Below are 26,118 nucleotides of genomic sequence, written 5' to 3' on the forward strand. Positions count from 1 at the left end.
TACAAAACATTGTAACCCAAAATATACATTACAGTGTCAACATGTTTGAATATAGGTTCAGTTTTAGATCAGTGATCACATGATACAAGCCTGTTCATTCTCTATTGTTTTTGTTATTAAACTATTACACGTTTGAACTAAATCTTTAATTCCAAAATACCCTTTTGTCTCTGAGATCACTAACAGAGAAACATCTCAGACAGGCGCACGAGTCATTTTGTGATCACAGCGCTTAAATCAGGACAATGTCTGAAAACGTTAGGTCCATTCGACGTGCGTGTAAGTTCAACTCAAACTCAATTTGAATGGCTTACAATCAAATCTGATTCAATGATGTATTATTAAGGGGTTTTACGTCAAGGTCTAACTACAGCACCAACAGACACGCATGACAAAAGAACCACCAACTTTCAATGGTGAATGATGAAGAAACAACAATAACATCATTCAATGGAGTATGGTATTGTATTGTGCATAGAAGCCGTGGAGTTGAAATGTCCTCTCCTAAACAGAACAAAGACACACAGACGTTATAGTTGTGCAACCTTTTTTGTTATTGTTTTGTGTCTCGTTGTTACACCTCTCCCTGTGGTGTTATGTCTCTGTGTGATATTTTGTGTATCTTTCACAACACTTTGTAGATGTTTTGTAGTTGACCCCACGGTTTTGCCTCTTTTTGTAGTTGTTTTGCCCCTCTTTGTAGTCATTGGTTGTTTCCCCCTCCCTCGTTTGAAGTCTCTGCAGCCTGTTCGTGTCTCTCTGCAGCCTGTTCGTGTCTCTCTGCAGCCTGTTCGTGTCTCTCTGCAGCCTGTTCGTGTCTCTCTGCAGCCTGTTCGTGTCTCTCTGCAGCCTGTTCGTGTCTCTCTGCAGCCTGTTCGTGTCTCTCTGCAGCCTGTTCGTGTCTCTCTGCAGCTGTTTCACAGCTGTTGTAGTTGTTTTGGTATCCTTATAACTTTTTTCTGTCTTTTTCTGTTCATCTTGAGTCTCTTCCTGGTCTGTACGTGTATCTTTGAGTGACATTGTGTAAATGAAGGTCAGGGGGTCCCGGACCCTTAAGTTATTTTGGGCCTGTTCTGGTAATCCCATTCAGTGATTTAATCATATTCAAGACTGAACTTCTATTTTAAGATCCCTTTACCAATAGACTGCACTGTTCCATTGCCTGCCACTTTTGCCTTGATGTATAGTAACAGCAGATGGCCACAAGATGGCAGTAGATGCTTGGAAATAATTCTGATGTCAGAGCTCTGTTAAAACTTCAGATGTTCTGGGACTGAATCTTTAGTGATGGTTAGGATTTATGAGCAGAACATCCTTAGCATTATCTACAGTTTCATACATTTCCAATACAGTGAAGTTCGATATTAAAGGAATGTATACAAAAGCTTTGTAATAAAATACAAGTTTTGCAAATGTCCGATTTTGAGTCCGAGAAAGGGTCATATGTCACATTGACATTTAAAAGATTCATATTTTTACTTTCTTCTTATATAAATAAGCAAGTTTCTTCTTTAACTTAAACATTAATAATACTATCATGTTTAAATATAATGTGGTTATCTATACACAAAATTCAATCTTAGAGACTTAGCCTTTTCTTTGAATTTGCTTGTATTACAGCTGAATAGATGTTTTGAATGTGGCCTCTTGGTGGCGCCAGATACTCAGTGGCACAGCAGTAGCAGAGGACTTTAGCAATGTGTTCCAAAATTGCAGTGCAGTTTTATATCTGATGCTTAATTGACAGAGTACGGGTAAATAAATCGATTATGTCTGCAATCCCGGGAGATTATTTGGAAAACACAGACTGAAGAATAACATATCAAGAGAGGTCCCTGCGTGGTAGGTTGGCCCCACTTTGTCTGTAATCAGACTTGTGTGTGTGTGTGTTTGGTTCTCCTCCATGGTTTTTGGTGTTATTACAACGCTACACTGCATCTCCACAAACGCTCATAAATCACAGCAACCACTGAGTCACATTTGCTCTTTTCAAAAAAATATTACAAACATTGGCCTTTAGAAAATATAATTATCTGCCATTTCATATAAGTGCCGCTAATATCCCCGGCATTATGAGCTGTTTATTTAATGGTGTTTGTCTATGGATTAACCTTTTTGTTGTATTTTCGTTTTCATCAAATAGAGATGGCAGCTCATGCTTTGTGAATCAGTCAGTGGAAAGGGAGACATCTGATGTGCTTCCTATGATGTTGATATTGAAATCCTGGCAACAGTAAATATGAATAGACTCTCCAGTCTTTCTCACACAGGGCCTGCCATTTGGCTTTGATCACATCACCCATATTTGTTTTCTCAATCTTCGATTTCTCTCCCCCCGTGCTCCGGGGATAATTGTTTGTTGTCTGCCCCGCCTGTCCATTTTCAGATAATGTAAGTGGGGACACTTGTGTGGGTCCGCTTTGTATGATTGTGTTTTGTCTGCAGTTATGTGCGTGTATCTTCTTTGGAAGTAGAATATTTTTGGATGAGTGTAGTAATGTGGCGAGTGTATGCTAAAGGCCTCTGAGATTGTTTACATGCCTTCCCAGTGTGAGAGTGTGTTTGAAGTGCCATTCTCTGGCAGTGAAAGAGAAGAATGCGATTGATAAATGAACATGTGAAATTCTGTTATGAGAGACTCTTTTTTTGATGTAACTGTGATTGAAGAGGGAAACATAATGTGTGAAACAATCGATGCAACATTTTAACAGCAACTTTCTTCTAGCAAAAAAGCTCAAGTTTCCAGGCCAACAGATGTGGATATCTGTTGGCTTTTCTCTTCTATGATACTACATTGAATGTAATTGTGTTGTGTAGTGTTGATTGGACAAAACAAGCAATTTGAATGTGTCACTTTAAGGTGTTTTTCAAATGCTGAATGCCTCAATGTGTAATAAATAGGATCATGCTTTTATTTTTAAGGCAACATTAAGTTTGAGTCAAACATAATTCACCAAGTATATACACAGATATACATTTTCTGAGATGTTTTTCTAAATTAAAAAACTGAATTGTACACAACTACAAAATCCTCAGAATTTACAATTGAAGCTTAAACCTGTTAAAAAAGAAAAGGTATTAACATTCCAGCCCATCATTTATAAAGTATGAAAATACAAAAATGTAATTGGCCCACAGATATCCGGTCCTACCATTTGACTCTTTATTTTGGTTTATCCCTACTTTCCTCTATGTTCTGTCATTTTCTGGACCAAAAGATGCATTGAGAAATGATGCAGCATAACATTGGCATTGACATCAAATTAACAGGTGCATTTCTTTACTTTTATTTGATTATTACTGTTTAGTTTATACTTGTACAATTAAAAATGAATGGCACCAGAGTTGGCTAGGAGCATCTGGGGTCTCTGGGCAGGAGGACAGAAACAACCGCAGAACAAGTGAACTACAGAAAACATCACAGTATAGTAAAGTCCATCAGTGTGCGACAGTAAATCGAATTATTTATTTTAAATAATGTAGAAATGGATTATATAACACACTTTAAGCTTTTGAAAGTTTGAACTCTGGCTGTGAAAATGTATTTAGCCAGAAAAGTGGATCTGAAATGAACTGTTTCTTGTGATTTGCTGAGCTAAAACAGATCAAATCCTTCCAAATGCAAGCTGCTGTCAGTGACGCAGTGCAGGGAGCTGTGTTTGTAACTGTATCTTTCTTCATCTAAATGGAACTGTAATACTGTCCTGATGTTAAAAGGCTATATATAACCGCTCGGTGCTGAATGTGAACAATGAGCGGCGGAGCTCCTCTCTCCCAGAGGAAGGCAGCATGATGGGGCAGAGATGAGTGACACATCCCCCCCCATGGCTGAGCCTGCTGCTTTACAGCCCTGTTAAGGTATACAGCAGGTAAAATGTCAATTAGGAAGGCCCGCCCTGATAACTCAACTCCCAATCCACTTGTTCTCGGCCATTAATATTTATCGATGGGCCTGGCCCTGGAGCTGCGGCCCATGTCATGCGGAATGATGTGCGCTAACATTACCGCTTCCTGAGAAACGCCACTGCCAACCGCCGTGCACAAACACACATCTAGCACTGTCACCCGGTGTAATCAAGCTATCCACACACACAGACAGTGACACACACTGCAGCCTCAGCCCTCACTTGTTCCAGGGCATTTTAATGGGAAATTAAAGGCATCCCTCATGCCTGTGGTCTGCAGGACAGGAATGAGAGCAGCGACAGAGGATAAATCAGCCTCTGTGGCTGACAGCACACCGCTGTCTCCTCTTTACCCTGTGCCTGTGTGTGTATACATGCATGTGTGTGTTGCTTTCGCCTTAAGAGACAGCGTTATAGTATGCAAGCACTCTGTCCCGAACAATTTGTGTCATGGACCTGAAAATACTGGAAATTCAGAGCAAGCTGTCTGCCGTCTTGATTTCATTATCATGGGGTCAGTGTCTCTTGTTACAGGGAATACAAGCTGCAAATGGTAATAGACTTCCAATGAAAGTAATATACTAGCGTGAATCACAGCTAAAGAGAAGTCGGACATGTTGATCTTTAAATCAGCTAGATACCTATAGCTTTGTTTATTTCATCACACAGCATCGTAGGGTGTCCCTCCACACACACACTCATGCTCAATGTGATGTTTGGAGCAGTGTTCTCTGAAACACTAGGGTGCGTGCAAACAAGACGTTCTGTGAAGAATGACGGTTACTGGCAAAACAAGATGGACCAAACATTCATCCCACCAATGCTACGGAGGAGTCTTTCATTTCAGATAACATTCTAGTCAAATCTTTGGAACAACAAATGTATTGTAGTGAATGAAATATTGAAAATCCTATGTGCTTTGAGTCTAGCTATGGTTAGTTTTGGTTTATTTCTTTAGTCGATTAGTTTGAAGCTTTTTCTAAGATCCTCAACACCTAATTTAATGTGGTACTTTTGCTCGGTTCTGTTGAAAAACTTAGCTTGGAATTTTCTTGGTCGAGAACTGCCCTTCTGTAAATATTCTGGATTGTCTGGTAAGATATTTTCTCACTTGTAGATTTTCTTAAAAGCAAAATCACATTTTATGCATGGACAACAAATTCACATTTGTTTTCTTTATTCAAATGATTTGCTTTTGTTGTTAAGGTTATTATGTGGCAGTGAAATCGTAAAAACAGAGCGTGCAACAGGCGCCTGGTTACAAAGATGTGCCGGACAAGTGGCACACATTTTTGAGAGGCTTCTTGCATTTCACAAAATACCTAATGACGTCACTTTTCCGCTCATGCAGGGAGTACTTCAGTTAGCATGAACCAGGATTGTGTTGTACCTGTCCTGCCCATGCTGGTCCCCGGTCAGTGCAGGCTGTCAGTGGCTGCCGCCCTCACTCTGCTCTGGAGGTGAGTCCTTAATTCTCCTCCAGGCAGCGCGCTGTAATGCAATCATCGGTTCGGCTCTGCTCGGCCAGGAATTTATGAACACTTAGTGTCCCTCTGTGCTGACAGGGCCTCAGCGCCAGTGTGTTTACGGTATTGCCCAGAAATGCGTGTCACTCGCATTTATCGCCTTTTTTTATTTATTTTTACCGCATCTTATATCACCCCCCTGTTCCATCTTTTTATGATGAAACAAAACCAGGTTGCATATAGAGATTATATACTTTCCAGAGAAAGTGGGGTCATAGAGGAAGGGTCTCTGTGTACAGTCTGTTGGTTTTACACACGGAGGTTAACTAGCAGGACCAGAGCAGCCCCCCCCCTTCCTCCCCCACCTCTTTGCCCCGTGTTTAAAAAGACCGCAGCAGCCATATAAGCAGGTTAAAATATTGCTAACTAAATCCAAGAGAGCTCTTATTTCAATATGGTGAGGAGCGGCCGCCGACTGAGGCCACTTGAATGGAGTAGATGTCAGCTCGGTAATATGGCCGGGCCATAACTCTCGGCGGCCATCACTCATACTCTCGGGCAGACATAAGTGCATACACACACACACATATATATATATATGGTGACAAAGACGAATAAACACTGACGCAAGCACACACGTTAAGACTCACACACACACACACTCAGGACACGGGGTTGAGCGACAATCAATGAATCTGCCATCAGGCGTGAGTTATGAGGCAGAGAGAGTGGGCCTTCCCTGTGTGAAAATATTTTGACTGAAAATGTAGATATAATTAATAGATGGTGTAAAGAGGTGGAGAAATTGATGCATTTATTACAAGGAGTCAAATCTGGGGGAACGGAGCCTTTTGCCCTGAGCTGCCTTCATACACACTTGGATGTCTGCAGACACACACACCAAGCTTCTCGTCATAAACAGGGCTATGATAGAGTGTTTAACAGTGTGTGTGTGTGTGTGTGTGAGCAGTTTGTTGGAGGTGTTGTCCTGCAGTGGTGTGTGTGTGTTTGTGTTGGGTGGGGTGCGGGGTCTCCAGCCACAGATAATGATGTGATTCCAGCATGAGGCGGGCCGGGTGTACCTCGCCACCGTCCATTATGATGTGCGGCCCCCCAGCCACCGAGGGGGCAGAGTGAAGGTGAGCCTGTCATATCGATCTTTTTAGTGCTAAAATATGAGCCACTTTACTCTGCTCCCCGGCGCGGTGATGTGAAAAATAATAACTCGGACCCAAATTAAAAATATTGATCGCTTAGGAGGTGTTGAGAGCAAATAAACACCCTCTGAAGGATTTGTATCCCCCCCCCCCTCCCCTCCGCCTCTCGCCATCCTCCGTCTTGCCGCCCAGTTGAAAGGCCCAGGTCAGGGATGGTGGCTGGCTGAAGTGTAAACAAAACCCACCATCTTGTTGCTCTTCATAATAACCCCCTACCAGGCTCTTTATTGTCCCCCGACACATATCAACAAGCGGCCATGTTTTCACTCTCCAGCGCTGATTGATCGGGTTTTGACTCCATAATCTGGCATTAGCCTGGCTTCATCCTCGTGCATCCCCTCCCCTGGTCATCATTTTTTTGCACATCCCTGCTTGGCGTCTTTATTCCCCCCCTGCTGTAACGGATGAGCTGACACGGGGCCATCAAACGGGTGGGAAAACAATTGCCACAAGGTTAATTTTATTGCCTGCTCCATGCATTTGTGAGCAGGCGGGAGGTGTCCTCTGCACCGGGTCCTGATGAATGGCTGCGCCGAGCAGGCAGGAATGAAAATGAGAGGGGAGAGGCCAGGATCAAGTCCCGACGCTCCCACCTTAAAATTGAAATGTCTCTGACATGCTCAAAATTGGTATTCTGATATATAAGTGGGCCGGTGTTCCATTTAGTTTGATGATGAAGGCCGTCATGTGTCCCACTCAATTGAATTTTACGACACCCACTTTGCCTTAAGAAGGTTAATATCCGCGCGTCCTAAATGGTGGATGTCAGATTGTCCGGAGTCCGTAGGAAAATAAACTACTTAGTGTATCTAAATGCTGTCGTAATACTTGGCCGTCCTGCTAGCAGCACTATTGATTGTCTACAAGGACGTTTGTTCCGTTTGGGGGCCGAGGCAGGATGAATAGATATTTGATGGAGCGTGGAGAGCGGGGCTGGACCTGCATCTGCATCTCAGTGCTGTTTCCCTGAGAATCACATGCTGCCTGTTGACATCAGTGAGAGGGGAGCGGGGGCCGATATCTCCGCTTCCCCACTTGAGCCGGGGGCCTCTCGCTGAAAGCTCCAACGCTGTCTGGGGGCTGCGGGCTCTCACTCTCTCTGGGCTGCATGCATGCCTGGCTGTGGAGCAGTGCTGATCTAAGGCCAGCACTTTGCCCATACGTATCGATTCTCCCTCCGCCACAGCTATAGCTGCTTCATTTGCATGGCCCAGCTGACCCAGGCAGTCAGTGGCCATTATCCTCCCATTAGCTAATCTCTCAGCTTTGATTTCCATAATCCTCTGTCTATTGAGAGCCCTCACAGCTCTCACAGTCCCGCTCTCCAAGGAGAAAAAAAGACCCCCAGTCACCCCACCCCAGTCTCTTTACTCTCCAAAAAACCTCCAGCAGTATGCACAACATCCACACGCATATTTAGACTTACACAGACAACACTGCAGTGATGCCCTGTGGTTTCAATATAAATAATAATATGATAATATTAAAAAGATATTAAGATAATTATTTACTTTTAGCGATTGGGGTCACAATTAAAATAAATAACAGCATCATCTGCAAAGTGTTTGTCATTATCAAAAGAAAAGCACCCGTTGTGCAGATTGTCTGTATTGTTATTGTAATTATTATTATTACTAATGCATTTACATTGAAGCAGCACATTTCAATGTGTTCCATGCTGGTCCAGGTGGAGCTACATCTAGAAACCAAATCAAATCTTATAAAAGATCATATGTTCTGCTGATTTCAGTTTTGAAGTGTCTGAATTAGTTTGGAAAGATGGAAACTCATCCTTTGCTTAACAACCCCTGCCCTGCAGCTCAGTAAGGACACATGAGAGAGAGAGTGTGTTAAGAACACACTCTCTTTGGATGATACAATCTTCATTTTATTCATTTAGAGCGCTGAAGCTTTGTAATAGCTTTGGCTGAACTTCAGAATGCATTTTTGTACGAACTGAGGACTCTTTATTTAACCCAGTTAGCCTCAAGGAGATAAATGATCTCTTTGACAAGGAAGAGCTGCTCAATGATAGGGACAGAGTTCCAAAGGAAGTAACAGACACACGTGTAGATTAGAGTAACTTTAGAAATGATCAGGTCAAACATTTACACTCCGATAACCTGGACTCAATATAGCTTTAAACTGGTTTAGAGTGGTTGGAGATGATTTCATGAGATGGGGCAGAAACTCAAAAGCTTTCTATCACCATTCAGTTTGGACAGACAGACAGCAACACGCAAAAAGTTGAGAGAAAGAGACGTTTAAAAGTGAAGCTAAGAAAGGATCCTGGCCAAAAATATCTTTGTAAATAATAACATACCACAATTTGCAAAAATAAAGGTAACGGGTCAATTAAACTCCACCAATTTCTGTTTCAGACTACAACAAAACAAGAAGGAGTTACAGAGTTCATATGCGTTGCAGCATTTTCACATCCAGCATGGACAGGAGTATGGTGTCCGACAGGTGCAAACACGCTGCAGCGGCCCAAACCATTTCCATCAGGAGAAACACGCTCCTTTTTTGAAAACGCTGCAAATATAAAAACACCAATATGCCAAAACAAAAATGAAGTAGCATCTTCCCCAACTAGTCTGTGCGCATCACTTTTTTGTGAGTTGGCCAACTGTTCTGGCACATTGGTGTTTTTGTATTTGCATCGGTTTTTAAAGTGCAGCACGTTCTCGTAATGCAAGTAGTTTGGGCCATTGTAGCGCGTTTGCACAGGTCGGCTACCATACAGAAGGGATGATCACACACAGTGGTCAATTAGTATTTGAATATATTAATAGGGAGGGGAATCCTCTTACATGGTTTGTTTATTTATTTATATTATAGCTAAATATTTAAATGTAGGCAACATTCAAAAGCCATGATGATGTTTCACTGAGCAGAAGTGTCAATTACACTTCTTTTCTTCCCCTTATTTAAGTACGTTTGTTAAACCCGCTAACCACTAATGCTCTCACTAATGCATGCCGATAGAATACAGCAGTGTGGGACCTACAGCTAACACCTCTCCATCCCACGACGTCCCACTCTCCGTGAAGAGACACGCAGGGGGCCTGCAGGCCAAATTGACCTTAATCACCCTCAGTAGAGTTGTCTTGGAGCGATTGGTTACATTGATCAAAGAGGACCTAGCACCTACCACCCACTCTCCACCCTTGACACCCCCTCCTCTCCAAATGAGCTGATAATTAATAAGGGCTGGCTGTGCAAACACCCGTCAACAGACAGCATGATGGATCGGACAGCTTGGATGCAAACCAATACAATGCCAAGCTCCTCTCCGGCCCCTGGGCGTCCTTTACCCTGCACCATCAGGCATGCAGAGGAGCACCCCCCCTGCTAATTAAATACCCACAGGTTGTCCTTGTTTTTCTGCCAGGACGCTTTCTATCTTTCCACTATTGGCATGTATTTAATAATTCATGGGGCTGCATCAATGAGGATCCCTGCTTACGTTTCATGCTGCATTGTTGCACACTCTGTGAGGGAGTCCGTGTTTAGAGGTTGCATAGCTCACAGCATAATGCATAGTGTTCAGCTTATGGAGAATAATATGAGAGGAGATGCAAGTGAGAACAAATATAATTATGGGGATCCGATCTCTATGGTTTTGTCTCCTGTGTAAATGACTTAAAACAGGTTGAACAAATGTGGCCAGGATCATCTTTGAATCTAATCAAAAGTCATCTGCAGAATAGGTTGAATCAATGAGTTTTAACGGGATCTTTTTCAGAGTCAATGTTTATTTATTTGTGAAAACCGGGAAAGAAAGAGTTTCAGAATGCTTGGAGAAATGAAAAATCAGCTGGACAAAAACACTTTTAGACCTATTCAGAAGGTGGTGGTGCCTCTTGGGGCAAAACAAGTATGACAAAAAAAAAGCTTTAAAATAATATTTGCCAAGACAATCTTTTCTGGCAAAGCTTCTTTTTCACGTGTTTCACATCCTGGCTAAATCTCATAAAGTCATGGGAGAAAAAAGGAATGAGAGAAAAAGTGTTTTTGGTTCTTCTTTGCCTCCCATGGCTTCTGTATCATTTTCAATTTCACCTACACCCTAAATGCTGATCATGTAGGACAAAGATATATTAGCAATAATTAGCATTCAGACATTTGTCAATCATCTGAAAAGGCCATCGCACCAGCGTGGGACATTTGCTGCAGAGCTGCCAAATAACTACACCTTCAAGCCATTTCCTCCAACTGTCACTGAGGACCGCAGTGACACATCCAGGCCTGATCCATACCGCCGTGCTAATGACTTCCTGCTAATCACTTCACTTCCTCTTGTTTTGTCACCACGTGACTCGTTAGCTGCTAATTGTGAGATACAGGCATTTTCCACTCAGGAAAATACTGTTAGCTGCTTCATTAGACTGAAATGAACTGCTTGTCACCGTTGATAGTATATGATGGTCGTAGCTTAGGGGGTAAATGTGTTTCAACCTATCAGAGGGTCAGTGGTTCGACCCCCACATGCTAAAGTGTCCTTTGGCTCGCTATTTTACCCCCAAGTTGCTCTCGTTGTGTGTTTTAGTGTCATTTTGTATTGGTGTATCTGCCAGAGCATTGAGAAAAATGAAGAGACAGAAAGAAGAAACTACAGGTCCGATTCTTAATGATGTTAGTTCCCGTTCTGTACGGCAACATTTGGAGTCGGAAGTGTGGTTGTTTGGGCCCCCATTGGCCCCTAACTGGTGTGATTGGGTGTAATTGGTGAATCTGGTCTAAGAGGAGTGGAGGGTCGCCGGCTATGGGTTGTGAGCCTGTCATAATCACAACCAACAATGTGATCATTTCATTTCCTTTTCACTTACACTTCACCTCACTTCACATGAGCCAGCACACACACACACACACAAACACACATACACAAACGGGGACAAGGTTAACGTTGGGCTCCATTTATTTCACTCTAACAATGACTCTAAATAGCCTTTCAAAAGCGGAGTGAGGAGGGAGACAAAAATAATCGAATCACACAATTACTGCTCGGCTTCATTCTATAGTTAAGTGCATTTTTATTGTGTAACGTTTCTTTTTCCCCTGCACCCTCTCCCACCCCCTCTATTTTTCCTGCCTCCCTCGGCAAGCGTTCTCTCCCTGCCACTTCTCATCTAATATGGCCATAATTGGGTTTGGTTGTACAAATCAGATTTCAGCAATTGGGTTATCCTCCTCTGAAATTGGAGAGGTCTCTAGGCTGGCATGGGTGGAGAGTTAATCTGCTTTTGTTAAGCCCTCCTTTTGGTGGCTGCGCGGCAACCACGAGCAGTGCCAGTTAAAGCGTTTTACCTGTCACTGCGGACATGGCTCGTAATTTACCCCCCCTCTTCAGAAAATCTCCCCCCCCCCCCCCTCCCCACACACACACACACATTACACGTCCAGCCACCATCTGCTTCTCCCCGTGCAAATAATGACATTTGAATCGAGCATTAACAGGCTTAATTACTTTAAAATTGTCATTTTAATTTACACTGATATAGTATTGATCACACAAGCAGAGATTAAGGCCCTCAGTAGAGCGGTTGATGTGGAATTAAACAGGGCCGGGTCCTCCTGGGGCCCCGCCTGGCCTGTCCTGCCGCAGCCAGAAGAGGAATGACATCCTCCCCCTAATGAACTGGCAGCATGCGCAGACATGAATTTCAGGCCCCGCTGGAGAAGGAGGGAAATAATGGGGTTTGGGGAGCCATGGCGGGTTATTCATTCACTGCCATGCACCAATTCTCCTGTGATTCATCCCCGGGCCCCCAGACCCCCACTGCCTGTTTGCCTGCCACATTCAGCCTGCCTGACCTTTCTCCCGCCTAAGTGTATATATATATCCCCTCCCTCCTCAGGGAGCACCTTGCCCTGACCAGGTATCATGTACAGAGGCATTGTGGGAGACAAACCCCTCGCCTTTTATCCAAACATCCCCCCCCGGCGGTGGAAGTGCCGCTCCGTGATTCTCCCTCTCATCCTGGCTCAGGGACCTGTCTGAAGAGAACAACACTTTCCTGGGGGATTGATCTCCTCGCCCGAGCCCGATGTCACGCACGGCTGGTTAATATCGGGGGGGGGTGTTGGGGCGATCGTTACATTAAATCCAAGCAATTTCTTTCCAGTTTGAAGAAAGCTCGCGGTAAGGGCTGTGCTGTGGAGTAATTATAGCAGTAGAAACAACCTCTTGACACCTGTCGCCAATGAACACACTCAAACAATCACACCCCCCAACACAAGGGCCCTTAATGACTGGCTCTTTAGTGTGAAGGGCCGGATAGAAATAAAGCCAGGCCTGTGTGTAGACACTGAGAGGAACAATATCCAGATGTGTGTGATGGGCCTGACATCACACATGTTTTATTTACTCACCTAAAGTAAAAAAATGTAAACTAGCTGTGTTAAGAATTGTCTTTTTGTGCAAATGGGGCAACAGTGAGTTATTCAAACAGTGTCATGTTCGATTTGTTGTCAAGTCAAATAAAAGCACATATAGCATTGAATTAACTAAAATGGCTTTATAATGTTGTTAGTTAGATGCCGGACTCCGGTCTACAGTAAAAGTGTTCAATAGTGAGCAATAATGAGCAATACACTGATGGTGGAAGCTGTTGTGTAAGGCCTTATAGGAGATATTTTAAATAACAGGAAAGTCAAATGCCCTCAATTTGCTGGTGGACGGTTTCCACCATAGGTTTGAACTTTATGACTAAGGAAAGGAAAGCCTGTTAATGTTTCTGCAGTATGTCCTCACCTTGAACAATCTTATTTCCCCTTAAAATGTTACCTTGGCTTTACTGTGGCCATCCCATTGATGGACTAGTCTGTAAACATTCTACTGCAAATCTCAAATCAAGAATAAAGTGGCGATATTCATTGTTTAAAGTGAATTAATGTCACATTCAAGTAGCAACCTTTGTGGCTGAAAGTGCAGATAATGCAGATACTTTTTGTAAACCTGCATTCTTTCTTATGGCCAGGAGGGGGCAACTTTACTTTACAAAAATAAGTCAGATTCTATTGAAGCCTATGAGAAAATTACCCAACTTCTCACTTATTTATTTTGCTAGTTAATAATTTTGCTATAATCGGCAGGTTTTTAAATGATGGCTAGCTTTACTGTCGATGTTGCCAATAATGTAGGGTAGTTTAGGGCATGGATATCTTGTGATTGACAGGTCGCTTCAGTATGACTTTATCATCCAGTTCATCGTGGTTAGTTGTAACATCTTTGTCACCTGAAATGTAATATTCAGTGTTCGGTTGTACTCTCTCGTGTCACTTCTGAAAAAACCAAGCTGGCAAAAGACCAAATGTCGACCTCAAAAGTCTAAGTCCACAAACCAATGGATGACCTAATAGTTACTACTTCCACTTATCGTATAGAGTTCATAGTATTACTGTGCATATTTGCAAAAAGTTTTACATTCATGAGGAATATCAGAACAGTCTTCTCCTTAACTGAAATGCTATTTATCTGTTTATTTGCTTTTGGTTTAGCACCTAGCGCAAGTGACTCACTGTTCCCCATATACACTGTGCATTCATTCAGAACTGCTAAGACATGTCTCTTCTTGTATACTAAAACTCAAAATCGATAGGCAGCAGTTAGAGCTTACATTTTATTTGACCGTAGTGTAAATGCATATAGATATTTGATATAGTCAACAGGAATCATGGTGTTAACTCCATAACTGTCAATGCCACACAGTGCTGCAGCTGCACTCACAGTCTGTGTTGAATGCTGTTGCTTTATCTCTTACTTTCTTGTTGTTTTCCACTCGGAGATGTCAGGAGCTTCAGAAATGATTTATGTATAGGTACACATCATGAAATCAGACTGCAGTGGCTGGATGGCAAAGTCAAAACACAACTCTACCCTTGAGCCAGATCACTACCAGTGTTTCCTAAAACAGCCTAAAGGTCCCACAGCAGATTGAAAGTGGGGTGGGGGATTGTTTGTGAGGTCTTCATTTGATTGCATTACCTACACCTGGATGCGGCGAGGTGGAAGCCATCTTCACAATGAAGGCTGAACAAAACAACAAGCTCTTCTGTCTCTTGGCTGGCAATTCCCCATGACGGACATCGAGATGTCTCCAATACACATAATGGACTTGGCAAGGCCCGAGGTGGCTGGGCTTGGGCCTTCTACTCCACTCTGTCATCCAATCACCTTATTCTAATGCTATTGCATTGTTTAGTCAACCAGCCGTCCATTTACATCAACCCATAACCACACCGCCACACCACAGAGGCACTTAATAGAATTAGCAGGTATTGTGCAGCACATTTGAAACACATAGGCCATTTTAAACACACACACTCAGTCACTCCACCTCCCTCCCTGCTGATGATCCCCTGCTGCTGGTGGGGTAATGGCCTCACATGCGGCTCCTGCCTTTCCTCCCTCTCACTGTCATAACTCTATACTCTGCCCACCAAGGACAGTTTATTCACATCTTTAAATGTGGAGCCAATATTCTTGTCATGTTTATGTTATGTACTACATATTAATAGCTCATGAAGCACATTTGTTGCATTATTAAATCATTTTTCACTCGCTCCTCATTAGGAAATAGGAAGCCAAAGCCCTGGACTGGAACAGCCGGTTAATTATAGGGCTCATAATTTCCTAATCTGATTTTGGGGAATGTTTGCGAGTCTGTTCAGCTAGCCAGCATATAAATAGACAAACAAAAATGAAACAGCCACATGGCTGGGAATTTGCAGTCATATGTCCTCTCTTGCCCTTGACTGAAAGCATTATTTTCCTTTTCAAACCTAGACCCTCCACTGCCATCTTTTCAAACAAATGAGTCTCATATGCTTCCCCCCTGGTGATTAACACGGAGCAACTTCACATCAAATAACCCCAAAATTATCTAAAGGCCTCCTTATTTGTAATGATATTACATTTGGCACAAGTAGGTTTATTTAGAGTGACTCATCTGTGGGGTCAGGGGAAATGAGCAATCCCTTTGTCCCCTAGCCGCCACCCCCTGTTAAACTATTACCTATAAAAGCAGCCGCACGCTCTCAATGAGAGGGTGTGTCCTGCCCGCTGTAATAACCAGGGACTCCCTCCTTGTCCCATTCCTCGGCCGATTGATTTTTGTCAGAAAAATTAATGCAGTCTCTGTAAGGTCGTGGAGGTCAGAGGTAGACGGCTGCAGCAGATGAGGGGCGGTGCTGTGCAGAAGGAGAGGCAGCGCCGCTACGAGACCCCCGAAGCCCGCCTGATGAAACTCACCGCGGGTTAGTTTGAGGGCGGAGCGCGCAATAGCTTATGATTGTCTCTGCGCTGTTTCATGCACAAAACAAAATGCATCTCATATGATTGAACAAGCAAATATATAGGCTCATTTATTGACTACACCCACCCAATGTTGGTTTGTTGCCCTTGTATTATGTTTTATATCCTTCTGTTTGTTGTCCCGATTGGCAGAGGAATTGGGACAATTCATTTAAAACTTGCAATGCCTCGTAGAGTTATGATGCAAAGCATAACCATATTCCAGGGAGTAATGCTTCCCAAGTGAGAACCAATCTAACACAAAGGGTGACCCAGTCAGCAGGGTCCGTGCACAAGTTCAAGCCACAATGGCACCCTGTGTGCACCATGCTGTAGCTAATTTCCAACTCATTAAAGAGCCCTCTAATTAGATTGGACGTTATGCTCTTTCAGTTAAATTCAAGCTCTTAATTTTAACCGCCTAATTACATTACTAAAAAGGAAATAAAAACACTTTTCAAAGTACTCTTTGGCCAACTGGAAATCAAGCATTTGTATCAGTATGCTGAGCTGCAGAGAGCTCTAACTTCTCCTTTCTGTTTAGCAAATCTTATCTTAAAGAGTGGAGGACATGAATCCGTGGAATAACATTTGATGGTTAATTGCTTGTCTAGTTCCCTAATGAGTTGGGATAAAACTGTGTAGTGAAACTGTAGATGAAGAGATTTGCAACAAGTCAACATGTCTGATTTGAAAAAAATGGTCTATGAATTTGAGATTTTCTTTTCCCAAAAAAATAAAAATAAGAGCGCTCTGATGATAGTTTTCAAATGTGCATGTGACAGTTTGGATTGTAAACAGGAAAGTTAGGGAATTCTACAGACATGCTGTATAATATGCTGTTTCTGAGCTGTATACTGTATGATCTAAAAAAACTAAACTGAACAAAATAAAAACTGAAAACAGACTTAATTCTTTCACTGGACATCTCAACTTAAATGCCTCATAGCTGACGTATTAGGGGTTAGGGTCAGTAACTCAATCAGACACCAATTGCATTGGTTAATGCGGGCGTCACACTGTCCCGAAATTGACACCAGATGGACACACGAATATGGAATTGTGAATTTCGCACGAAGATGGCCCCGAACTTGGTCAACGGCCAAGCAACAGCCGAAGCAACAGTTGAAGCAAGTACGATGCCTACAGAAGGCCACACGATGGTGCCCGAACCACACACATTTACATTACATTTAAGACATACAACTGCAACGAAAGTAACAAAAACAATTATGTTAAAGTACTATGGGACTTTACATTTTGGAAACTTGAGATTGTATATAATAAAAATTGTCACTGATATTTTCAGACTTTGTTCTTTACTTTCTCCGTCTTTATATGTAGAAGATATAGAGTGGCGAAGTCCCTCCCTTTCCGGTGGACCTCATGGGACCTTATTTCGGAAAAATTATGTATTGAAGTCAATGGAGAGAGAAAACGTATCTTTCGATCCTGTTTGAATTGTGCCATGAATTACACATATGATATTTGTCAATCTTAAAAAATCATTTCAATTTAAAAAAAGTCACAGTTTGTCGTAAAACTGTTGAAATATAAGACTATGAAAAATATGCAACTAGAAAGACTACAAATCCCAGAGTCGCGTAAGTGATGTCATAATTGTTTTCCTCCACTAAATATAAGAGATAGAGATATTAGCCTTTACATGAAGTAACATTACGTAACCCAAAATGTTAAACAGTAAGAGTAGTAGTCATATTTCGTGAACCCTTTGAAGAGTACTGTCACACCGGTGTGATCATTCTATAATACACCGTTTTTTCACAGTTTTACGGCAACAAAAAAATGTTTTGACTTTCAAAATGATCTTTTAAATTGACAAACATCATATGTGTAATTCGTGGCACAATTCAAACGGGATCGAAAAATAACTTTTCTCTCGCCATTGACTTTTTCCGAAATAAGGTCCCATGGAGGTCCACCGGAAAGGGAGGGACTTCGCCTCTCTATTAAGTTTTCTCCGTCATGTTGTTTCCATAGCAACAGCAACTTCCTGTCAACAGCGTAAACCCGCATTCAAAATAAAAGCATCTAAATAAAACAGGAAGTTAACCTAAATTACATTTAAGACATATACAAATGCAACGAAAGTAACAAAAACAATTTCATATCCTTTTCAGTTTCACAGAATACAAATTGGGTTATTTACATAATATGTTTACATTATTTTGTTGTGCAATAAAACAACCAGAGAAGCGATCTGCAAGGAAACATTGCACACCGTGGTCCCATCTCGATGTCATCGTACTACAATACGATGGCTACACGACGGCATTGAGGGCTTCACGTGTTGCCTTCCTAAGACAATCTGGCAGCTTCTTGTTTCCTTTGTGAGGCGAAAAATGCCCGATGGCACCGATGATCACACAAAGTAAAGACGAAGATGACACGATTTGACAAGATGCCCTCACGCTGGCCTTACGAAGGGCAAAATGGACACACGAATTCAACACGAAAATGAACCTTCGCAAGGTCTTTCGGCAATTTTTTGGCATGCCAAAGATTTTGCCACTGCTCACGAAGTTGCTGCCGCAGCCTGAGAAACTCCACCGGCGGTCATACGATGGCTTAAGACGCCCTCACGAATGGCCCGATGTTGTTACGATCAGAGCCGAATTTTGAACATTTCCTTTATCGTGTGTACATCTGGTGTCAATTTCGGGACAGTGTGACGCGGGCTTTAAGGCCTGCTGGCTAGCTAGTTTTTTATTTCATAGCTCAAATATATAGCTTGGGTCTTTTGGGGCCCAATACCAAAAAGGCGATAACAAACAAAAAAAACAATAAAAGCACCATACAAATGGAGGTATTCACCCAAACTTTAAAACACAAGATCGTGTATGACTTCATGCCTGGTCCTTTTTTATAAACATTTTAACTTTGAGTTTAAAATGATCCCATTTGTGATCCATTTTGAGTTGTGGTGGTAAGGAGTAATGGATTCATAAAACATTTAAAGACGTCTGTTCAGAAGAAGTTTATAAAATAGCCCTTTTTCAATTCATGCGTTGATATAGTGTGATTATATAATCCACCTACAGCTCACCTCTTTGACCTTTAACACAATTTACAGGTTAAAGGGTAAAGAACTCATCACTGTATCGTGGTTGTTTTATGTTCTTGCCCTTGTTTGTGCTCCTCTAAATCATGATGGCACCTACAAAACCAAATTCTAATTTGTTCTCAGGATGCAACAGATGCACTGAACATTGCGTATTCTTCTCTGCTGACACGTGACCTCATGATATACAATACAGTACCACCTGGTCATCTTTGGAGCTCTCCAAGGGGCGACGCAGGACGCATGGGCCCCTCCAAATCCTCTTTTCCTCCCACATTTCTGTGACATATTTACAGGATAGCAGACGTGGGTTTGCTGCCACTCTCGCCCCTGGCACCGGACCTCCGCTCACACACATCTTAAATCTGTCCGTTAAGAGGGGCCACGGGAGAGGCCGGATGCTGCGATTGTACGGATAAAAAAGAAACATCTGCGTAAGAAAAGTCCCCCGTTGTTCTCTCTTTTTTATTTATTATTATAATAATACAAGGAGGAAAAAAACCCATGCCATAATTTCTTGTTATCTAAGAAGCTGAGGCTGCATTTACATTTGCTTTTCATGCAGCGTCCATGTGCTCTCAGGGTCGATGCACTGGAGTATAACTAAGCTAGCATGGAGGATATCCAACCATTTAAATCAAGCCTTTGGGAATTTTACATAACACATCATTGGCGAGCATTGGTTTTTACATAAAGACAAAGAAGGCCACAAAGAGCCACCGGACGGGCGTCTTAGCCTGAGACGAGCCGCTGCGTGTGTTTCTGCAGACTCCTCTAAAGCTTCACGGTCCTGTGGTCACTGTTGTGCTGCGAGAACGCCTCTGCTCAGACCCAGACAGAACACAGACAGAAAGCTGCTTATTTTTTTATACATCCAGGGGGAAAAAATGATTTTTCTGACCTCAAAACTCTCCTCTGGTGCGCAGACTTGCCAGCTTGATCTCCTTTTGGAGGAGATACTGTGGAGCGCCATCGATTGTCCCTGCGCATCGGAAGCTGTCATATATTATAGATGTTTCACGAGATGGCTCATGATCTGGACGATGTTGCCGTCATTTAGGAAGAGTTGTGTTTGTTGTAAGGGAGGAGGAAGGGCTCTTGATATAGAGAAATGAAGACCTTCCTGATAAATTCTTCACACAAGTGACAAAGTTATGCCACTAAGATGCAGCAAACTGATATATTTCCTTATGGGAGCTGTATCTCACTGGGCAGCCAAGGATGCCACTTTGTCATTACAAGGCCACATGAGCGAGCCACAGGCAGAATCAAAGCTGCTTCCAGACAGTAGCTGACTGATTGCTTCATACATCCCCTGTGGACCGAAAGCGTCCTTAGGGAGAGTTTCTCAATACTGATTATTTGACATGGAAAGTCCCCTATGTCCCTGGGCTCTTTACCCCAGATATTGACAGGTGTGTGCAGGTGCTTCACCTCTACAAATGCATTCAAATGTTTACAGAGTGTTCCAGAAAACAAGTCAGCTAATATAACAAACTTTTCAAACTTCCTTTCGGTCTTCATTCAACCACAGCGGTCAGTTAATATGATATTGCTTCCATTCTCCCTGCAGCCTGTATTCTGCTAATTCAATCAATTCTTTCACAAATGAGGCCACATGAATAGGCGCAATATTAAATCAGATAATAATACAGATTGATGAACAGTCCATGACAACATTAGCGGCCTTTCCAAAATGCAAAGATGGAAAAAAAAATCAATGAGCTCAAAGACCTGTCGTTTGCATGCGCCTCTTCCGCTAATGGGAATACTTTTACAGACGGGGAATTACAAGTTGAAATATTCTTTTTGATTATTGGACATCCATAGCCAAATATGATTTACATTAATGAGCATAAGTATATTAAAGGCATTTTATCCCCCAGCATCCGAAAAAATTGAATAATGGTTCTGGCAAGCCGAGGGCTGAGAAAATGGAGAGGAGGTAATGTCACTTTAATTACTAATGGATACCTCAATTGTTCAGACTTTGATTTTTCATCTTAGGGAACAATCGAATAAGGCAAATATTCATCATCCTCATATCCCCTTTTAAAATGATGATTTTGTCAAGCCCAGACAGCATAGTTATTTAAAGAAAGAGGCCATTTACCATGCTGGCCTTAAGATCAACGGTTTATTTGAAGATTGCTTTCAAAAGATTATTTTCCTGTGAAGAAAGAAGAAGGATCTTTTCAGGCCCAATTGCAGATGTCTGATACACTTAAGCCTGAGGACTTGACCTTGTTAGCGGGGACAGACATTGTAAAATGTTCCTTTAGAACTCGAATTGTCCCACATATTGCTCTTCACTGTTTGTCATTGGACGAATGTTACATCCTGTTTTAGTACTGGTTGTGCTTATGTCTTGATTAAATTGTGCATGGCAGTGTTTTGACTTGAACTTGATTATGAAGTTACAGGACAATCCTTACATAGCTGTGTGTAAATACCATGGGGTTGGGTGACATTGATCTTTAAGGAAATATAATGTTTATGTATGAGACTTCTTGAGTAATTTAATTTGTACTAGTATCTCCGAGTTAAATTGGATACATTTAAGAAACAGCAGCTTGTTAAAGTGACCCTATTCTGCTTGTTGGGGTTCTACCTCCCCTGTAGTGTGTTCTATAGGCTTTTGTGCATGTAAATGGTCTGCAAAGGCTAACATCCCTGTCTTCCCTCCAACACATTGTACATGATAGGAAGGGGCGGGACATCTCTAAGGGGTTGACCAATCACAACAGAGCTGGCCAGCTAACCAATCAGAGCAGACTGGGCTCTGGTTTCAGACAGAGGGTGAAAAGAGGTGCTGCAGCACAGGCTTTTTGAACATTAAAGCATGGAGACATGTCCCAGGAGAGACACTGTGGGGGAAACTTCTGTGTAGCAATGCAGGAGGAGTCACCGACTGGGAGAGCTGGAGCTCTGATGTCAAACACTGATGGGTTTATTTGGAGCTTCGGCCGGAGAATTCACAAAACAAGTCAAAGAGTCAGAGGTTCTGACTTCACGGTAGAGATGCCACGTCAATTCTGAAGACCTCTACCCCAGACCCATGTGTTTAGCTAGTGCTGAGAGAATAATCAACATTGTGAATAACAAGATAGAATCATAACACCTCTATCAGCTGACGCCAACAGGCAGGAACAGGGAGACAGAACACTGAGAGCACAGCAGCCCAGGTTACAGGTGCCTGTGCTCAGTCAGGACAGTATGAACTGATACACTGGGTCACAGTTATGGGCCTTGGGACATATTTACCCACTACATACTGATATGAACCTGAACATCAGCAGAATATGGGCCCTTAAAGATGTTATGCTCTTCCTTTAGAATGTCATAGATATTCTGTGTCTGGCCTAAAGGAAACCTTTAAAAAATGTGGCTAGAATTCTGAATGAAAATGAATGAATACTGATTTAGGGTTAAAGAGCCGTCAATGAAATTAAAATGAAGGATTGTTTTTTCTATACAGGAGGCCTCACAAGACGCAGGTTTAAAGCAGTTCAGTTTGACGTTGTGGCTTTATGTTAGGAATGCACAATTATATTGGAAAATTCATCGCTGTTGGCCTTAAAATTAAATATTGTCAAGGAATGAACATTTCAAGGTTACATACAAATTTATATTGCATGCTTTATATGCGACCAAATTTACAGACGTTTAGTTTGTCCAGAGACTTTTTGAAAACCATTTATTTTATTGTATGTCAGGGTTAACATTATTACACTTGACATGTGGCCAAAAATGCCAAAAAAGGCATGCATCCCAACTTTTTGTATTTATTCTTCAAGCTCCAAAACACAGCAGATCCTACACTTCCCATAACCCAACCCAAGGGTGTCTTTCATTCAATCCTCCCTGCCTCCTAACCGCCTGGTGGTTTGAATCTCAACAGCTCCAGTTTTTAATGCTGGCATTTTAATATTTCTCACACTCCATCAGAAATAACCCGGGTTCTATCATTGTTATAAGCTTCTTCTTCAAAGGTAAGCTGCACCTGCAAAACGCCCTCATGGTGGTTTCATTTCATTCATTTTCTGTATGAATTTACAGACTGTTCTGCCAAAGCGGAGGACAAGGCCCAGCTTTCTTAAGAGGTCAACAGCAGCCCAGTCCCCACAGGTGTAATCCCATTTGCTTTGATCCTCTGTTTTTATGTGCTCGTTAAAAACTGCTGAAGAAGCAACATGGTATTAGTAAATACGCAGCTGGAATATAGTATATGAGCATTAATCATGACCCGAGGTGTACAGGACACTGCTACCTCACTGGAAATGGAAAACTGTGCAGAAATGGTGCATTGAATTAAATTGAGATTGTTATGCTTTTATCATGACTGCAGTAATGTATCTTTCCCATAAGTATCCAGCATGCATTACATCAACATTTGTCCGACCACGTTTCTGTCTTATTGCTTTAAGACATTTATTCAAAGCACCCTCACAGAAATGAAAACGAGGTGCTATTACTGTGCGTGCATCCAACATTTTTAACAAAGTTATCAAAGTCTTCCATCTGGATTATGCTGAAGAAGCCAATGATGTGGTCTAAAGCAACAAAAAAAGAAGCCCAGGCATTATAAGAAGCTCTTTTAAAGTCTGAGTCACATCATGTATACGCATATTCGCTTTTCTTTTTTTGTTGAATGTCATTGCTGTGATGGTTTTATTGCTTTAGACCCCTCTGCCGGGCAGGTTAGAGGAACGACTGCACGACTGATGAGCATGGCAGGAAATTGGCAGATGGAAGCATCCATTTCACCGCTAATTAGGGGGTCCAGAAGCCCGCCGACTGACAGGGTTCAACTGGGCAATGTAGTGCCTGCCAGCTCCCATCCCGTGCGCTTTATAAAACGCTCTTTAATTCCCCGGCACAATATCATTAACTTTGTAAGTGGATGAACACAATGGACAAGCAATTTAATTAACTTCTACCATTGAATGTTGGAGGAGAGACTAAATGAAATTAATGCACAATATTTCCCAGGGAGGCAGCCAACCTTGGGAGTGGGTCTGGATTGTTGGCAGGTCAGGCGCTGCCGTGGCTTTGGCCAATTATGCCTTGTTTAGACCCATCCATAATATTTTCCTCAAAATAAAATAAAATCAGTGGTTTTGAGATCAATCATGAGCGCATGTCGCTCTGCATTCTGGGAGATTTTAGAATAATGAAGTGGAAGCCCGGAAACACAGTGTACAGAGCTGAAATACAGGTATCATAACTGATCATAGGACAGTGGGGGATTACTTAAAATAGACGGTCAATACATGGATGGATGGGGGATGATTTTGGGAGATGTAGCAAATACAATGGTTTGTGATGGTGTATCTAGGGATAGCAATGGAACTGGTTGGTTGCTCCATCAGTTTGGTCCAGATTTACATATTTGAACAGCTGTTGGGTGTTTTGTCACAAACCTGTGTCATGGTCCCCAGAGGTTGAATCCTAATGAATTCCTGCTACTATTTGTTATTAAAAAAAAAAGGATGTATAATCGCTATAAAGTCTTGGCTGTTGGCATAAAAGAGCATTACAATTGAATATTGGCAAGAAATGAACATTTCAAGGTTACATAAAAACAAATATGGAATGCTTTATATGCAACCACATTTACAGATGTTTAGTTATTTTGACTTTCTGAAAACCATTGCATTTATTTTATTTGTATGTTCCATGTATCAACACAACAGTAGATATATAAACATATCAGGGTAAGGGTTATGCTACTGCAGTGGTCACTATGTGGCCAAAGTGATTTGGTAAATATCGACATATTAAATATACTGTATATACCAAAGACAGTTTTTATTGAAATGTCTCAATAACCCTCGAATAGATTGTCATGACATTCTGTACAAACATTCGTGATCCCCCAGGGAGTAACTCCTAATGCCTTTGGTAAGGAATATTCACCAAAGTGAGATAGTGAGAATGTTATATATTCTGTGAAATATCTCTACGTCTACAGCAGTGGTTCCCAACCAGGGGGGGCGCCAAAGATCGCAGGGGGGGCGCCAGGCCTCAGATGATTTGAGGCCAAATATCATATTTAGACTTTTAAAAAAAAATGTGTTTACATATAATTGTAACGCAATACATGATTGTCACTAAAAGTCTTGTCTCTACATTACAATAAAATATAAAAAATAATTGATTAATTAATTTGAATACAAATTCAAGTTAGTATCTATTATAGGCATAACAAGACAGAAATGTATAATTCTTTCTTTAATAGAAATGTTTCTTCTGCCCGTAAAGTGTCCAAACCAGGCTTTTCTGGATAAGCGCATTTTTAAAACATAGTCATTGTCCATGTGCCGGTTTCAGATTATTTGTCACAGTTGCTCCGATCAGATCGGTCTCCTCCATTTTGTAGATTATTTACGACTTTATCCACATAAACACATCGGAAAAATCCGGTTTACTTTGAGCATGTGTTTTAAACAGTTTAATCCCTGTGAATTGTTTCCACTTGCGCCGTCCTTTAATTTCTTCATCCAGCGAGAATCCAAATGAATGAATCCTGAGTCCAATAACCATCAAAGTCACTCCAATAGTGCTCCTTAATTACGCTTTCATCCTCCTTTAACAAAATACTTCACATTCATCCAGTTTGTGACAGTAGTTGTAGCATTTTTGAGACCCCCCCCCCCTCTTGTGTGTGTGTGTGGGGGGGGGGGGGGCACAACTTCCAGCAGGAGTCATTTGGGGGGGCTCTTGGGAAAAAAGCTTGTGAACCCCTGGTCTACAGGATAGTTTGGCACCAAGATTGGTCAAGAAATAGACTATTTACCCTAGATATGAATGCTAATATATTCAGTGATCAAGTCAGAATTGTCTCTTATTCAGTGAAGTATATATACTTCTACAAGAAGCAAGTTTTGTACAGAAAATTGGGTTCACCAAAAGATGAATTTCAATGTCTTTGATGAGTTTTCTTACATTTCTTTACCATCTTTATCATTGGAAAGCAGCGAGACTTGACCTAGACTCTTAGCCTTGTTGGATTTGTAAGCATATATTACAGATAAAGCCATTATACAGCATTTAAGTTCAAAGAGCCTCATTCGCCCATATTTTGATGTTTTCTAGGCAGTATTATCCACCGTAGCCATAATACATGTCTAAAAGAGGTTCAGGTGGC

The 26,118-nt window shown here is 41.9% G+C and overlaps 1 protein-coding gene across 2 annotated transcripts in view; it reads left to right on the forward strand.

The window, feature by feature from the left end:
* Nucleotides 1–26,118, forward strand: part of LOC117475901 (inositol polyphosphate-5-phosphatase A) — a 163,768-nt gene that overhangs the window by 54,994 nt on the left and 82,656 nt on the right. The window lies entirely within an intron of this gene.

This window comes from Trematomus bernacchii, unplaced genomic scaffold, assembly GCF_902827165.1.
Source record: "Trematomus bernacchii unplaced genomic scaffold, fTreBer1.1, whole genome shotgun sequence".
NCBI classification, from domain to species: domain Eukaryota; kingdom Metazoa; phylum Chordata; class Actinopteri; order Perciformes; family Nototheniidae; genus Trematomus; species Trematomus bernacchii.